The 14,381-nt window shown below is 42.7% G+C and overlaps 1 long non-coding RNA gene across 1 annotated transcript; it reads left to right on the forward strand.

Annotated features, from left to right (window-relative positions):
- Positions 1-894: 894 nt before the first annotated feature.
- Positions 895-13,589, forward strand: LOC128807033 (uncharacterized). Its single transcript, XR_008437026.1, has 3 exons — positions 895-982; positions 5,249-5,426; positions 13,442-13,589. It is a non-coding gene; the product is annotated as an uncharacterized LOC128807033 (long non-coding RNA).
- The last annotated feature ends 792 nt before the right edge of the window (positions 13,590-14,381 follow it).

A 14,381-nucleotide genomic window follows, 5' to 3' on the forward strand; every position in this document is an offset into this window, starting at 1 on the left:
CCTGATGTGGGGTGCAGAAATATCATGCTATTTGTATACAGACTACATTGTGCTTATATTATTTCTTTGCCAATACCTAAGAGTTCAGTAGTGTCCAGAGAGTGTTTTCGTGTTGTGCAGGCTGGTGTTTCTCTCTGCTGTTGTCTGCTGTTCAGTGGCAGCCTGTATCACACTATACTGGGCACATACATCACACCAGATGAGGCTGCTGAGAAAATGCTATGATCTCTTTCCAATGCTGTCCATTTTGATTGAAGAGCTAACTAGGGACTATAGCATGTGGGCTTACCTGGGGAGGCATTAGTGCTGTCACCAAAGTATGTTCCTTCAATAGCACTGTCCCATTTTTGTCCTGTTCACTCATCCTACAAGGAAGCAAACCTGACAGCATCTAGGAAGTGTGGAAAGCAGCTCTCTCTTCCCAATGCTAAAGATTTCTTTTTCCTCTGTGTTTACGAAATCCCCTGCTACCAAATCTCTCTGTTCTGACCATGGGAATAAACCCTGCCCCTGGGATGACTGAAGGCTTGTTCTAGACCATGAAAAGAGTAAACAAGGGCTGCATTTGCACAGTGCAGGGTAAATCTGCTGTGCAGAGAGCAGGGCAGGGACAGCAAATTATGTAAGAAAAAGATTTTCATCCTGGGACAGGCATATTCAGGAAAAGAAATGCTATGCAGCTATCTTATATTTTGTTTCCAAAGAGAGGCAATTAGTAGTTCAACCAAGGCATGGACAATTCCATTTCCGCTGTCTGTTTTCTATACGGCCACTGAAATGTGTCCTGGGGACCCCATGGAGCTGAGCACACAGTTTGGCTCCAGGATGTCACAGGGGGAGACACAGACAATTATGCATCCTGACACCTGCAAACTTCCATTTAGCACTTCTGCTTTACTCTTCATAGATGAAAAGTCCCTTACAGGGACTTCTTCTGGGCCAGGCAGGACCTGCATTAAACTGGATACATATGCTGACAGAGGTAAGAGTTTCCTTATTACTAAGCCTGGAGCTTTCCCTTGTGACCTGCTGTTGTCAAAAAAGGTTGGTAAAAGCTTGTTGAGGGGTAAGTACCAAACTGATGGCTAGACCCAGGTACTAAAATGTCCTACTCTGTTCGAAAAAAACTAAGGGCTCAAGTCACAGGCTGAATTTGAAGCACACGTGATGCTGTCTTCCAGGAGGTGGAATGTGATATAAGTCACACAAACCTTTCTGGTTTAGTTTGCTACAATTTGCACTTCCATTTCCCCAAAACAAACAAACAATCAAACAAACCAGAATATAAATATAAAGTTGCCAAACTACAGTGTTCTTAAGGGGTCAGTCACTACAACTCCTAAGTTCCACAGATCAGATAGGTTATTTCATTTGGAAGCTTGAGAGACTTTAGTTGGTAGGAGAGGGAAAACAGTAGAAAGAACTTTATGTAAATAGAACAAGTGGGGAAAGGGTAATGCCCTAAATGTGGAGCAGTATTACAAATGTTTGGGGCAATATTGGGTTGTTTACATTACTAGCAAAGTATATATTGAGGGAACAGAGTCCTTTTGAAAGGCATACATCTCAAGGTAAGCCAAAAATGGGTGTGGTAATTCTTTGATTCGGTATTTAAGAGCTTTGCAGTATAAAATATACCTTGAAGGCTGGGTGTGTACAAGTGTAATCTCTGCAAATACTGGCAAGACAGTTACTGTTGTCAAGTTTATTCTGGCTTTAGTATGCTTGGGTATTTATGAGGACTTAATAGCAGAACTGTCACATCCAAATACCAGGTCATCACTGGGTATGTCAGAGCACAATGACATGATGATCACAGTACTGATCATGGTCACAGTTTTTGGTCACTTATTTGGTACCTTGGTGTCACCAACATACCACAAAGGTAAATTATATTAGAATACTGCTGTATCTGAGTAGTTTTGTAGTAGAACTGTAAAGTACAAACCATTTTCACAAAGTTTCCTATTCTGGCTAAACTGTATGCATAATCTCTGTTCAAGGGTTTGCAAGACACTGTTGTAGAGACACCTACAGCCCTATGCTTTCCAGTGGTACACTGGAGCCTCCCTGCTCTTTCTTACAGGTTTTTTTTTTTTTTTTCCTGGTAATCATTATAAATATTGGTTGGCTATTTTCTTTTTCTTCTAGTCCCAGTTTGCAGCAATCTGCTTCATTTCATGTATCAGTCCCATCAGATCAGAGAAGTTAAGCATTTCTGAATCACAACAGAATTTGAATGGCTATAAGAAAAGTGCAGGAAGCAGCATTCAGTGGTTATTGCTCCCTTTCCAGTCTGCACCAGATTAGTGCCTTAGCACAGGGTTATGATGACCTTCATGGAGGGGAGCACTTTCCTTCAGATAAGAAGGTTTATGGCTAGCTGTGACAACTGGATTCAGAAAGGTGAATGTTACACAGCAAGGAAGTTAAAACTAAGTGGGTTGTAGGTACAATTGTTTCTGTGTCGTGTTTCAACAAGGAGAATCCTGCACACCGTGACCAGATGCATCTAATCCCAGCCTTGCCCTTGTATGGGGCTCAGGCAAGACTTTGGAGAGTAGACACTGCCTGCAGTGCTGCCATTTTTGGCTGCTTCCTCTGTGATTGGTGGACAGGATCCTGAAGATATGGAGGGTTTTGGGTTTTTTTTCCTGTGTGAAGTGTAATTTTATTTAATCAGGGAAACCACATTAGAATTATGCTATGGATGATATATCCTAGATGGTTAGGTCTTCAATACGTAGATGAACACTCAGTGAGTCAGCCCTGCAATTTTTGGTGGAGTAGGTCTATTCCGGTGTGTGGGTGTTTGCAGAACAATTACGTAAGTGTCAGGGCAACGAGGAACTTTTGACATTTCTGGCAGCTTAACTGAGTTCTTTTCAGTCAAAAATACACTAATTGTTGTTCTCTTGCATTAAACACACATCATTGCCTTAACTGGATTTGGGAGGCTTTTTTTTAAGCATCAGTTGTCAGGGCAAGAGCAGTTTTATTCTTGAGGAAAGAGGAGATTTTTCACTGTTACAGTGAGACAGACATTTATGAGAACAATTTAAATCATGTAAGAGGGTGCGAAAGTCGATATGCCATATGCCTAGAATTTACTATGGTAAAGCTAATTACTGCCACTGAATGCAAGGACCCATCAGCATTCTCATTACACCCACCCTCAACACCTTGTCTTTTTTTTTTTTTTTTAATGTTTGAGTTTTATTTTGCCAGGGTTTTTTGCCTATATGATTTTTTCCAATGGCAAATGATAATGCAACCCACAAACAAACCCTTGAAATAAGTTATGTCCTATATTCAAGGTGAGTAGGTTCAGTACCCCACTGAAGAATGGTGTATTGCACTGCAAAGACAACTGCTTTTCTACATGTGTTGCAGAGGGAAAGAAGAACTGGTTTGTCTGCCAAGATCAATATACCAAAGTTAGTCAGACCAGGTCAGTGTCCAAACGACACTTTCAGAAAAGATTTCTCTCTGGAGATTAAATATGAAATAAACAAAAACTGGTAACTGTTTTCTTTCTCATTTAATCCAAACTGTGCCTTTGGTACCAAAACCTGTAGTCCAACTTGTCAATGGAATTTTACTTTTTTTAATCTGGATAAATATGAAATATTTCAAATTATCGTAACCTTAATATACTGTCTCTTCTTCTACATGGAACAGTTAATGAGTTAATAGCTCTGAATTGTGCTGAGCATCCTGCTGACATGCCTGAACATCTAGCAAAACAGCATTTGTCAGTGGATTTTGGAGAGCCAACTAATGGCTGCAGGATGTTTTTAATCTAAAAAAGCGTGTTTCCTGAAGTAAGTCAGAGAGAGGGACTCTGTTACATGCTGTGTACAGCATGATTCAGAGTGAGAACAGCCTACCAGCCGTGTTGGTGCTTGTCCACACTCAGTGTATTGGCTGTGTTAGCAAGTCCTTACTGAGGCTAGAAGTATGTAAGGTGAGGAGTCCACCAATGACAGAATGTGGTGAGGAATCACCAAAGAACCTGGGTTCTTTGGGCTCAAATCAATACCGTTTTGGCCAGGAATTTTTCTAATTAGTGAGGACAACTTCAGCCTAGACATTCTGTTTTAATGATGGATACATTATGTGAGGGTAATAATTGGATACAGGGGAGCATGTGTGTTCAGAGGGTGTGTTGCTTATTACTTCTCTTTAAAATAACAGAATCAAAGTTGATTCTGAATCTGAAGTTGCTGCAAAGTTTGAATCTGAAGTTGCTTCAATCCCATTTGCTTCCCCAAAACTTAGAAAATTCTAGAGGTCTGCAGCATGAACTAATTGCCTTATATTGCTTGTAGTCTGGTAGACTGAAGGGATTCATTGTTCTGATGTGTGCAGGAGGAATTGCTTAAATCCAGTGAGCAAAAACAAAGGAACTCTCAGTGCCTCATATTTCTTCCCCAGGATTTATGCAAAGAGGAACCAAGTCTTCTGCATTGAGATTTCGAGATGAGAGTGCTCTTCACTTTAGCTTAGTGCCTTCAAGTGCCACCCCTGTTGATTCATGTAGTTACTCAGAGAAAACTGGAGGCAAATAAGCATGAGTTCTTGCATTCAAAGAGCTCTCTACACTCAGTGATAAAATGAATCTCTTTTAGATTCAGAAAAAGACTAATTATTTAAAAACAATTGCTCCCACTCCTTTAAATACATCAACAACTTGTGATGCTTCTGCTATTACATGTGGACAAGAACTGTTAGAATGAGGTAGGGAGAGGTCACCTACCACATCACTCAGCTTCAGAGCAACTCAAAAATGTACCACAGGGATTTTCTTTGAGCCATTTTGTTAGCTGGCCTTTTTTAATTACTGAAAACCTACAGAGGTAAATGTACAGATACTGACTGTGTTATTAGTTGGTAAAGCTATGAGGTACATTGTTATGGGAAAATACTGATTACTACCTGTTAATCATCCCTCTCTATTGAGGACATACCACTTGATTCAATCACATTGAAGCTATTTATCTCATCTGAGTAAGACCATCAGTGGTGTTACTGCAGTTTTTCAAGCTAGGTTTAGCTGACATAGCAAGGCAAAAGCAGTGCCTGGAATAGGACCTATGGTGTGTGTTGATTGTCTTTTTGCTCTTAAAAGCAAAGCCTATATTGATTTTGCAACTGAGTGCCTGAAAAAAAATATATTGCCTATTACTTTAGAAGGTAAATGAGGCCAAAATGGCAGAGAAATTAACCAAGGACTTTTTATTCTCAGGGTTTGGAATTGATCAGTCGTTCTGATCATCCATTAAGCTGGGTTCAGCACATTGCCTTTGGAAAGAAGGGGAAGATGAACTTCTGACCACAGACACAGTACAGATGAGACAGGAAAAACAAGCCAGAAGGATCAGGTCCAGCTGATTGGAAGGTTGAGGTCCAACCAGGCATTGCAAGTAAGGCAAAGATGACCTCAAAACCACCCCTATGCCAACAGCTGCCCTGTGGACTTGTACAGGTTCAGCATCATGTCCCTTGTCCCCCTGCCTCCCAAATTCCCACCTGACCTTCATACTCAGGTCTCCAAAAACATGAGACTGCTGCCATTCACTATGGATTGAAAAGTTTGCCTGTGACAATTCCCAGGCATCTGCTGTGTGTCCTACGTGGCCTGTTGTGAGGCACAGCGATGGGAGGGCTACAAGAGCAGGGAGCGGCATTTGCTGAGACTGCTCTTGCCTAAGGCCACCCCTTAGAGCAGGAATATGTTTGGGAGCGGTCAGGAGACTTTCTGCTCACTTGTATTATGAATTGTGGCTGAGGACAAGACGGAAGGAGCAAGGTCTAGACAACATGTGGCTGCCGAACCTGGGAGAGCAGCTCTCCGTGAAAAGTGCTGGCTCTGCTCTCTCTGAGAACAGGTTGCTCATCAAGTCTGAGCTCTTCTTATCAGCTTGGGGAGAAAGTGCCTTAGCTGACATATTCTTAGATAGAGACTGTTTTCTTTAGCTCTGTAATTTGCCCAGCCAGGCCATTTGTTGAAACTCAAGGTGTCTGTTTTTGTTTCTGCTGCTGGGTGAGAGGGCACCCCTCACTTCTTCACGGACATGATCATTTGGAGGAAGTAAGAAGTGCTTCTTGAGAAGTGGAAGAGGGGACTTTTTTTTCTGATTCCTTTCCTCCCCTAAGGTCAAAATAAGATTTTCTGGGAAGCAATTTACTGTTGTTGGTTTTGGCCTTTTTAGAAGACACAGCACTTCTAGGAGCTTACAGTCACTGTATATTTGGAAGAGAGAAGATGGGTGTGTCAGATAGGTGTTTCAGAAGATGGATATACCATTTCATTTATTTAAAATTAATTTCTAAGATTGGTACGTCAAAGATTTCCTCCAAGGATTTCCTTAGCACAAGGTGCATGTTTTTCTGAAATTTCGCATATGTTTTCAGGAGTTTTATAAGAACATGTGGGCTATATTTGCCATGAAGTGGCCCTTGGACCAGGGTGAATTTTACCTTCCAAAAATCAATTTCAGCTGAAGCAACTCAAAGACCATGTAAAAAAAAAGAAATTTTGCCCCGCTGTCTGTGACATTTGTGAATGATGGAAAACCATCCATATGGCTAAACAGACTATCTGCACTCCCCCACAAGTAGTCACATAGAGGATGAAAGTAATATTCAGCCCGATCATCTGGTTTGTAACAGGATATTTATCTCAAGCATTCAAGAATGTCATTATTATTGGGGAAGGAGGGGAATGGGCAGTAAGACAGACTCTCTAATAGATTATCAATGTTGGGAAGTGAATCAGTTGGAGGGAAGAAAACCTGCCTGAACCCCATCATTCACCAGCCCTGCTTTTGCCCAGAAAGAGGGGCTGTCATCCCATGATAATACAAGGGGAAGGAGAAGGAAGAAGTTTTCCCACGGTGGTCAGTTAAGAGTTCAAGGAGACTAAATGGGGTCTAAAAAATTGTAGGATCCTGAAAGGGAGGGGTAACACATTTAGTGTGTCTGAAGAGAGGACTGGTTAAGACAGGGAATAGGGATGAGTCTGTAAAACTGTTTCTGTAAGCACATCCTTGAAAGCTAATCCAGCTGCCCTGCAGGGAAGCTGGCAGTGCCAGAGGCTGAATTTCAGCTCAGGGACTCTGGTCCAGTTAAGCAAATGACACGGTTCTGACTGATGCTGGCACAGAGTACGACAGCCTCTGGTTGTGGCTCAGTGATTGTGGCGGCCTAAAAACCACCTAATTTGAACTCCATTTCTGAACTAAAGAGCCTGAAAATTTCAAAGCTTTTTGCTTCCAGTGGAGACTTCCAGGGGTAGTATTAATAGCTTTGGTGAACTGTGTTCCATTGATTTAAAGCACCTGTGCTTCTGAAAGTCAGGATTTTATCAATTTTTTATCACTTACACAGGAAGCAGTGCTGGGCTTAATGCTATTTATCCAGCTGGACATATTGACTTTGACTTAGGAGATCAAAGCATTTTGGTTAGGGATTGTGTAACATCTTCCTATAAGAACTGTCAGGGGTAAATTTACCAAAGCCTGAAACTTTGATTGATGATCGTTTTGCATTAGTGTTCAGCGTCAGGAAGCACACAATAAACCCTTTCTCTTAATGGAGGTACAGGCTATGGCCTCTTTAAACATACATATTTTGAAACACATTTCATCACCTCCTTGAACATAACAGTACACAAAACCCTGGAGGTGCACTTGAAGGTGAGCTGTCCCTCAGCTCCAAGGAGGTGACCCAAGATCCTTTAAGGTGCAGCTTTGTATAGTGCAAACCTGGAGCCAGTAAGGAGAGTAAGTTATTTGTCTTGGCATTTTTTCTTTATTTTCTTGCCTTTGCCATTGTAATAACAGCATTTTTCAATAGGTAAGAGGTTGGAAAGTGCTCCCTCAGGAGCTCAAAGATTTCAGTCCTGTGCTCCCATGAGTCCTCCTTGCAGCACTGGCAGATAGATCCAGCCCCTCCTTGAGGCTACATGAAAGAGACTTGACTTCTTGTCCCAGCTCAAGGTGACACTTATCACCTTCTGTGAACCAACTTCCCACAACTATTTCTATCTGAGTGGTACTAAATATACTTGTTAAACACTTTGACGTCTTATATCACCAATTACTGAGGGTTTGTTCACATACTCTAACCTTTAAAGGCAGGACACTGTCCCCCTTCACTAGGGTAATGAGGAGAAACTGCAGAGAGGAGCTCAGCAGGGGATTTTAACTTAGGCGTGCTAGCTGCCCCCTAACAGAGAATACCTTCTGCTGCTGGCTGTAAAGGGAAGCATAAACAGTAATCTCCCACCTCTGTTTCACATGAAGCCATGCAAAATATCTGTCCCAGCCTAAATGTACATGAAACAACAGTGGTCCCCTCACCACAAGAGGTGTTGTCAGTATGGATGTACTGTTTGAATAGTTGTCCTTAATACAGTACTAGGGGGCATATACAGAATTAAAATAGATGAAATATGACAGATGGTTGCTTGAGTTTTTCTCTCAACGTAAAATTAAAGCCCAATAAATAATGTAGCATTACACTGGCCCTATTGCTGTCTATCAGTGGGTTTCAAAGCCATGCAGAGCTTTGACCAGTCTGAAAATTATTACTGTTGCACAAGACAGTATTACCCCTTTTTTCCCCTAGGTGCTCAGACTGCAGACTGTGCCCAAAAGATAGGCCAGCTCTACTATGGCCCAGTACATCCTCTGCTGTGCCCTGCAGGTCTGCTCCAGGGCTGTCAGAGCCCTCCTGGCTGGCACTTACCCGTGATTCAGGCACCTGCAGGCAACTTGCTCCTGAGCAGCCAGGCATTTTGAGTGATGGTAAAGCTGCTGCTGCCACTGTTTTGTCTGATAGTCAAAGCCTTTGTCCTGAGCATGCCACAGCCTATGCTCAGCTGACCTGTGCCACTGCAGTGCTCGGGGGTCTCCTGTCTTGTAGAAGGAAATGTTCTCTGGGCTTTTCCTTTATTTTCCTTTTTGTTTTTAGCTACAAACAAACACTAAATATTTTGAGTGTGGATGGCTCAAGGACTCAGGATGATTAAAAGCAGGAGACCTACAGAGACATCCAGAAATTATTGTTTTTAACAAGACAGGAACTTTGTCTGAAAACAGGATGACCTGCTGCAAAAGACGCCGACAAATCCCTGTAGAGCTTTAGAAAAAACAAGCAGGCGCCTGAGTGTGCTTTAAAAAAAAAAAAGTCCTGCCTAGTAATAAAAAGGGATGTGAGGGTAAACAGGAAAAGAGCACTCCACACTGCGAGCAGCCCAGAGGAGGAGAGGCTGGGAAGAGCACTGATCTGAAAACCTGATATGGAAACTAAAGGGAAAGATTTCTTACTATTCCTCAGGAGAAATTCCCTGTAAAAGCCTTGATGCAGCTTTGAGTGGCAGCTGCCCACTAGTTCCTCTGTGCCTTTGTTCTGGTACTACAGAGGTAGGGTAGCACCTGCTCCACAGGTTTTGTTGGCTGGATTTCATGACTGTAAAGTGTCAGTTATGACTTGCTTGAAACACAGGCTTAAGAGACAGTTCTACTGCATAACTGTATTTCCTGAGAATGAAGTGACTGCAGTTCTGCACACCTGTGCAGCTATACTGCAGTACAACTCACTTTTCTAATTTTAGTGTGAATCTCATGACATATTTTGTTTTCTGCTAAGCCCTAGCTTCTCACGTTTTGCAGTTTCGTGACAGTCTCACTTTTCATGAATCTGAATCCAGTCTTTCTAGCCTTCATGCCTAAGGAAAAAAAAAATCTTGAATTCAAAGGCAGCGTAGCATAAGGCATAAAACAAAACCCCTATTATTGCTATGTTTTGGATGGTGATTTTTAAAATCAAGTACTACACTGAGAAATTAGTATATTGATATTTGGGCTTGGTCACATTACCTCTTCTGCTTTTTGGCAGAATTTTCAGACTCAAGTACTCAGCAGGTTTTCCACAGCATACTGTTAGAGGGACACCTATAGCAATAAAGGGGACGGGATAGGTATGCAGCAGTAAGTATAGGCCCAGGTATACCAGAATCATAGGATGGGTTGAGTTGGAATTGACCTTAAATATAATCTAGTTCCAATATCCCTGTCGTGGGCACAGATGCCAACAACTAGATTAGGTTGCCCAGGGCACCATCCAGCTTGGCCAACTTGCAGGGATGGGACATGCACAATTCCTCTAGGTAACCTGTTCCAGTGCATCACCACCCACTGAGTAAAGAATTTCTTCCTCATATCTCATTTAAATCTCTCCTTTTTTAGTTTAAAGCTGTTTCCCCTGGTCCTCTTACTATCTGTCCATATATTCACTCTCCCTCTTTTTTATAAGCCTCTGTAAGTACTGGATGGCCACAATGAATGCCAAAATTCTTTGCAAAAATTTCTGCTGCTCCAAAGTCAAACACTTCCGCAGAACTGAAATAACACCTTAGTGGCCAAAGGGGGGATTCAGGGGAACATAAAATGCACTGAGAATAAAGGATTCATCCTCTCAAATGTAGGCCCCAGTACCTACCAAAAAGCAAGTGAGTGGTTTGGCTTGATGCCCGTGTTTTGGCTTCACACTGAGGCTATTAGGATGGAAGTCACTCCTCTCTGAGCACCAGAGAGTTGATATGGTCAGCTCTGCCACAACAGCCGTGCTCCTAGCATCGCTGAAAGAGCACAGCTTTTCTCTTTCATTGGGTCCTGTGGAAAATACAGCAGTTCAGACAAATGCCTGTGACCTTACAGGCACTGATGGGAACCACAGAGAGGCTTTTGGATCACCTCCCATGGATGCAGCCCTAGATCCCCGGTGATGAATATCGGGTCCTCTGGCGCTCCTTAGTCTCCCTGTGGGTGTTTACCAGCCCTGGCCTGGGAGTGCCTCCGTGTTCCTCTGTACAAGGCTGTTTTCCAGAGAGTGGCAGGGAGCAGGGAAGCAACACTTGTTTGTGAGCTTTTCTGATAATGGAAAATACATTAGTCTCCACCCTTTTCTGGGTATTGCTTGAAGGCAGAAAAAGAACAGCTTCTTCTTGCCCTGGAGGAGAACAGGTGCTGGAAATGCTCAGCACAGGGGCTGCCCTGAAGCTGGGCATCTCGGACTGGGGGCCACTCTGCAGCCGGTCACAGGGGTGACAGCCATCCCTGCACAGTTCCTCATCCCTGTGGCTGATGCCAAACACCTCCTGCTCTGGAGTTGTTTGGTTTCAATTTGCACTTGGCTCACTGGCAGCATTTGGTTTTGCACCAGCTTTCTCAGGCAGCCCAGTACCTTGGGCAGGGGTTTTTATCCATTCACTTTTTTATTACATAATGGACTTGGTTTTTTTTGTTTTTTTTTTCTTTGCTTTAGTAGAAATGAAAGGTGGTTTGCTACTCTTAATATATGTAGCTGCCCATAGATCAAACACTTCTCTGTAACCTGCACCCTCCAGCACTGCACTGCTTGAGACTGAGTTACATAGTAGAAACTATGATCAGAGAAATTTCCAAGAAATGAAATTAAAGCCAAACAAATTTTCATCTCCTCAAAATGAATAGAAATACCAGCTGCTTAGTCCACTGATTACCTCATTATTTGATATTCATATGCATGCTCACAGGAGCACAGCTACAGCAGCATGCTTCAGTTTGCCTCTCTAACTTCCAAATTCACAATGAATACAGAGTACAAAAACCTACTTGCAGGGTGTAGATAAGCATGTTTGTGTAAGGATTTTGAGAATTTTATTTTTACAAGATATTCTTGTCCTCCTCAGACAAGCAAAGACATGATATCATTTGTATTGTCCCAAGAAAAAATAATTCTAAGTAGACAGGCCAATGTAGTGACAGCTTGATTCACAAATGTCTGTAAAATTAGTGTTCAAGATACTGAACTACATCATTAGAGGGGGGAAAAATTCCTTCTCCACAAGCAAGAGAACTTAAACTCTGCCCTAAAATGAATCCAAACTTAATATGATGTCCCAGGTTCCAAATTCAACTCACAAATTGCCAAAACAGCACAGCAGAAGCAGCATCACTGAAGATCTAGCATAGAAAAAAATCTCTCATTTCTGTTAAAAAATGGTGAGTTCAGGGCAGCTACTTAGCTTTCTGCTTTTTTTTTTTCATAGCTCTGTCCTAAGTAAGATCTACTGACTTCTGTTTGTCACTTTTTATTTGAAAAGTGGATGTTATGAGCTTTTTTTCCTGGTGTTTGCATCTGAGGACATTTTAACTCTTGCAAATGAGTGGTTCATCTCAGCCTCTTGGAAGGGAGTCCTAGAAGACTAATGCCATTAGTGCAGGATAATTTTTAGGCTATTCACTCTTTAATGGGCTATGAAGTAATTGGCTATTTTGGTGTTGCCCAGCAGGGTTTCTGGCTTGGCCCAGTGTTGCTCCCTCAGTAGCTGCCATGCCTGTGCCCCACAAATACTTGGAAGCACAGACTTTCTTCACTGTCAAAAAAAAAGCCATTCAAGCCAGCCATTTTTCTGTAAAGAAAGCTCACTGTTTTGGGTAGTGAAAACACAGCCTCGCTGCAGGACCACCCTCGCCCCACGGGGACAAAGCCATTGCAAGAACCAGCCAGGCAACAGGAAGGTCGTGCTGGTCACAGAGAGAAGCAGCCCAGCGCAGGCTCCATGGCAGGGGACAGTGGTGACTCCCTCACACCTGAGCTGTCTGTGGGAAGGTACATTCTGGGGAGAAGACAGCAAGGAAGAGAGCAGTGGGGAGGCAGTCTGTGATTAAGGTGTGGAGAAAAAGGGGCTATTTGAGCCTATTGGACAAGGCTGACAGGACAATTTGAGCCTATTGTCCCTATTGGACAAGGCTGGCAGGAACCTCTGGAGACCATCCAGTCCAAGTCCCCTGCTCAGAGCAGGGTCAGCCAGAGCAGGATGCCCAGAGCCAGATTCTGCGCCTTTAGCTCTCATTCTGAAGTTGGAAGCCTTGAAGGGGAAGTTTGGCATAGCACAGTTTATGCCAGACTCGTGCTGAGAGGTTCTGAGCTATGTGGGATGATGCTCTAAAAAGATCATTTCAATGAAGTTCTTTGTCTTTGTATTCCGATCAGTCACATTATTTTTTCCTTCTTGCTCCAGATATTGTTTTGCATCATCCTTGCCATATGGAAAAAAGGAATGGTGGTCTTCTGATCTGCTGCCATAAAAATATGAAATGCTTCATAAAAATATGAAATGTGCAATCTTCATGGTAGATTAAAACTGGGAATTCTGACTTTAAGGGAATTTTCCACATGTTGAATTTCATTTTCCTTTTAATCTAGCAAGATATAGTAGTGTCAAGGTTTGTCTAAAAATTAGAAGTCTCATCAGAAATGGATTTATATATGTTTTACTAGTCTTTATAAAAACCTCTTCAAATTAAGATGTTAACTGATAATTTCCTTTCATTATTTTAGATATTTCAATTTACAAAAGTCAAATTTGATATTTTTGGCCATCTAGATGCTGAAAATATTCAGTGAGGAAAGAGTCTCAGAGACAGCATTACTGCTTTCTCTGAAGTCCTCCTGGACTTCTGGGAACAGAAGATGACAAGAATATGAGTGTTCTCAACAAATCCAACACTGAAGGATGCTATTTAGCACAAGGAATTAAAAAATAAATACTGTGCAGATGGGAGCTCTCCAGTGACACGTATCATCTTTGTTATGGTTTAGCAGTGAACAGTGGTTTTGGTTTAATGGTTGGACTCGATGATCTTAGAGGTCTTTTCCTACCTCAATGATCCTATGATCAGCTGCACCTGAGCTGCAAGGCATGGTGATGGAGGAGCCAGTGCAAGGGTTACTATGCTGTCTGTTTGCCTAACATTATAAAATGGCATGTGGATTTCCTTTGCTGCTCCATGTAATAAATCCTTTGGGAACTGGGCCGGTAGCACAACCTAGTGAGCTTCAGTGGCTTGAAGAAGAGCTGGCCTGGGTGTATGGTTCATACTCCAATGGAGCTCCACTGGACACAGCCTGAGTCTCTCTTTTCTGTCTCGGGAGGTGATACTTTGATGTCCCAGCCAGCTCTGTGTGAGCTAATGGGTTTGGGCTTAGCCCCATGGGGACACAGCCATCCTACTTCTTGCCTCATCTCTGGCAGCAGTACAGGCATGGCTGTGTTGTGCTTCCTACAAGCCAGGAATCCTGGCTGCTTTACACCATCATCCTGATGGCACTGTTTGTCCTCCAGACAGCTCAGCAGCCTGGACACTGGGATGGAAAGAGATTTGAGACCAGCTGTCATCATTTCACCCCTGCAAGAATTAGACAAATCTGTTACTCTTACAGGGGCACTTAGACTACAGGGGAGATTGGACTTTGCATCACTGCGTTGACATGCTGTGTCCTGGACTGTGGCAGCCAGCTCCCACATGGGGATGGATTCTTACCCT

This window comes from Vidua macroura, chromosome 5 (assembly GCF_024509145.1).
Source record: "Vidua macroura isolate BioBank_ID:100142 chromosome 5, ASM2450914v1, whole genome shotgun sequence".
Taxonomy (NCBI): Eukaryota; Metazoa; Chordata; class Aves; order Passeriformes; family Viduidae; genus Vidua; species Vidua macroura.